The sequence below is a fragment of the Aquarana catesbeiana genome, linkage group LG05 (assembly GCF_042186555.1).
Source record: "Aquarana catesbeiana isolate 2022-GZ linkage group LG05, ASM4218655v1, whole genome shotgun sequence".
In the NCBI taxonomy this organism is placed as follows: Eukaryota; Metazoa; Chordata; class Amphibia; order Anura; family Ranidae; genus Aquarana; species Aquarana catesbeiana.
Genome location: NC_133328.1, coordinates 542,515,686 through 542,519,051, shown reverse-complemented (window position 1 = coordinate 542,519,051; position 3,366 = coordinate 542,515,686). Strand labels below are relative to the sequence as shown.

The 3,366-nt window shown below is 42.4% G+C and overlaps 1 pseudogene; it reads left to right on the top strand.

Annotated features, from left to right (window-relative positions):
• The first annotated feature begins 296 nt into the window (after positions 1–296).
• LOC141146371 (5S ribosomal RNA) lies at positions 297–412 on the top strand (annotated as a pseudogene).
• Positions 413–3,366: the final 2,954 nt, after the last annotated feature.

Here is a 3,366-nt window from a genome sequence, read left to right as displayed (position 1 = left end):
TGCTCAGTTTCATGACCATGAAAAGGGAAGATACTTGGGTCTGATCATAGGTACACCCAGGTACACCCAGAAAAGGGTATTCTTGCCTCAGGCAAAGATCAGCACCATAAAGGAACTGATTTTGGTGGTCGAACCAAGATGCATTTTTCTATTCAACTTTGCATGAGGTTGTTGGGAAAGATTGTGGCTTAATTTGAGGCCGTTCCTTATGCTCAGTTTCATTCGAGACTGCTGCAAAATATTATCCTTGGAACAAAGGGTTCAAGCTCTGGATTCCCAATGCGTCTGACTCCAAAGCCTACGGCCACATGACCCTGAAAGTGTCCAATCTCTTCTGATCTTGGAGGCTAAGCAGGGTTGGGCCTGGTTAGTACCCAGATGGACCACCTGGAAATACCAGGTACTGTAGGCTGGGTACACCGAAGCCTCAGTTTATGGTTAATATCCAAAAATCTGCAATGGGGAAAATCCTTCCTTCAGTTACCACGGAAGTGGCCCAGATTAGAAATGACCTTGCCCATTATCATTCTAGAAATTCAGACAGAGCACTTGGTTCTGAGGGCCCGAACGTTCAGTTTATGGTATTGTCCTGCCAGGATTCAATCTGACTATGCCACAGCAATGGCCTTTATTAATCACCAAGGGGGCACAAGAAGTTGTGCACCCCAGAGGAAGGTGAATCATATCCTATCTTGGGCAGAAAACAATGTACTTTGCCTATCGTGGTCTTCATTCTAGGAATAGAAAATTGGCAGGCGGACTACTTGAGTCGCCAGGAGTTGTTTCCGGGAAAATTGTTCCTTCACCCCAATATCTTCCTGTCAATGTGTCACAGATGGGGGATCCCAGACATAGATCTGTTTACGTCCAGGTTCAATAAAGGAATCGACAACTTTGTTTCAAAAACAAAGCATCTGCTAGCATGTGGAAAAACAGATGCCTTGCTATTCCTGTGGAATCGGTTCTCACTGATTTATGCATTCCCTCCTATTCTGCCTGCGTCCATGACTTCTTCGCAGAATCAAGTAGGAATGGAAGTCGGTGATTCTTGTGGCCTCCAGCGGAGCCCAAGAAATCTTGGTATGCAGGGATCGTAAAGATGACAGTAGGGGACCCATGGACCCTACCGCCATGGTCAGACCTTCTTTCGCAAGGTCCAGTATTCCATCCTACTTTACAAATGCTAAATGTAATGGTTTGGCTATTGAGACCCACACTCTGAAGAAACATGGGCTGTCAGGTTCAGTGGTTTCTATCTTGGTTAATGCAAGGGAGCCAGCCTCCATAATTATATATTATGGAGTCTGGGAATATATGTCTCCTGGTGTGAAACTAGGGGTTGCACCCCAGGAAATAGGTCAAAGGTAGAATCCTTGACTTTCTGCAGATGGGGTGAGAAATAAAGCTGGCCTTGAGTGCTTTCTAAGGAAAGGTCTCGGCCTTATCGTTTTTATTTAAATGACCACTTGCTTTGCTTTCTTTGGTTCGTAATTTTATTCAGGGGTTAGGTCACCCCTGAACCCTTGGGAATTTAGTTTTTGGCGGTATTACAAAACAGCCTTTTTTTTGGACTGATACGACATATTCCCTTGATCCTTTTTTGACAAGGAAACTATTTTTTCTGGTAACCATATCTGCTGCAAGAAGGGTATCAGAATTGGCTGCTTTTTCTTGTAAAGAGCCATATTATTATTGTTCACATAAAGTAGTATTGCGTCCTCATCCTAACTTTTTACCGAAGGTAGTATCAGGTTTTTATCTAAACCAGGATATTGTTCTATCTTCATTTTTTTCCAGAACCCTGTTCTGTGGAAGAAAAATGACTACATTCTCTTGATGTGGTGAGAGCAGTCTACTTAAAGACAACTGCTCAGATTTGGAAAACCGATGTTTTGTTCGTATTGCCTGATGGTCCTAAAAGAGGACAGGCAGCATAGAAATCTACTATTCTAAATGGATTCGACAAGTAATCGTTCTAGCTTATGGTTTAAAGAGGTAGTTTCTACCCACTTAAATCAAAACGCACTCCTCTAGGGCTGTTAGTGTTTCGTGGGAAGTGCATCACGAAGCCTCCATGGCTCAAATCTGAAAGGCCGCAACTTGGTCTTCATTCCATACATTTACCAGATTCTATCAGGTTGATGTAAAAAGACATGAGGATGTTGCCTTTGGGCACAGTGTACTGCAGGCAGCAGTATAAGTCCTCTGATCTCATGGTGCCCTACTTTTGTTGTGTCTCCCTCCCCTCAGTTGGCACTGCTCTGGACATCCCATATAGTAATTACTATGGCTCTATGTCCCGTGATGTACGATTAAAGAAAATAGGATTTTTATAACAGCTTACCTGTAAAATCCTTTTCTTTTGAAGTACATCACGGGACACAGAGGTCCGGCCCCGCTCTTTCTAGTATACACGTGTATTGCTCTGCTACAAAACTGAGCTGCTCCTGGTATGGGAGGGGTTATATAGGGAGGCAACTTCCTGTTTAGGGTGTGCCAGTGTCCAGTACCTGAAGGTGGACTATAACCCACATAGTAATTACTATGGCTCTGTGTCCTGTGATGTACTTCAAAAGAAAAGGATTTTACAGGTAAACTGTTATAAAAATCCAATTTTCTTTGTCATTGTAATGCTAGGTCTGTTAATGTGATAAAGTCAAGTACTTCCCACTTCAAAGTCTCCCATACATCAGAGAAGTACAGGGATCCCCACCAGTAAAGTGGTGTTTTCTGTGACCCCTGGAGTCCTTAGATATTTACAGATGTGTTGAGGAAGCCAGCTGCACAGTAGTACAGTAGTGAAGGTATTAGAATGCCCAGTAAGTCCAAATTTATCAGATGTGGGCTAAGGTAGGTTACCTAAGCAACCCTGTTCAGGTTTACATGGCCGGAACCAAACTTTACTTTTTGTAGGATTTACGGTACATCCTGTATAAACCTTAATATAGTTATTTTATGGTCTTCTCATAAATCTTAGGGTCCAAAATGCAGTCAGGTCAAGCCTTGCTAAAACATATAGTTACATATAGTTAGTCAGGTTGAAAAAATTCCATCTAGTTCAACCAATAGAAGAGAAAAAAAAAAATCATACAATCTCATATACACAATCCTTTACCCACAGTTGATCCAGAGGGAGGTTAAAACTCCAGCAAAGTATGATCCAATTTGCAGGAGAAAAAAATCCTTCTTGACCCACTGAGAGGCAATCGGATATTCCCTGGATCAACTTTACCTATAAATGTTAGTACCCAGTTATATTGTGTACATTTAGGAAAGAATCAAGGCCTTTTAGCTACTGAGCTAGCCAGAACGAATTCTGATGCCGTGTACACACAAGCGGAATTTCCGACTGAATAAGTCAGACGG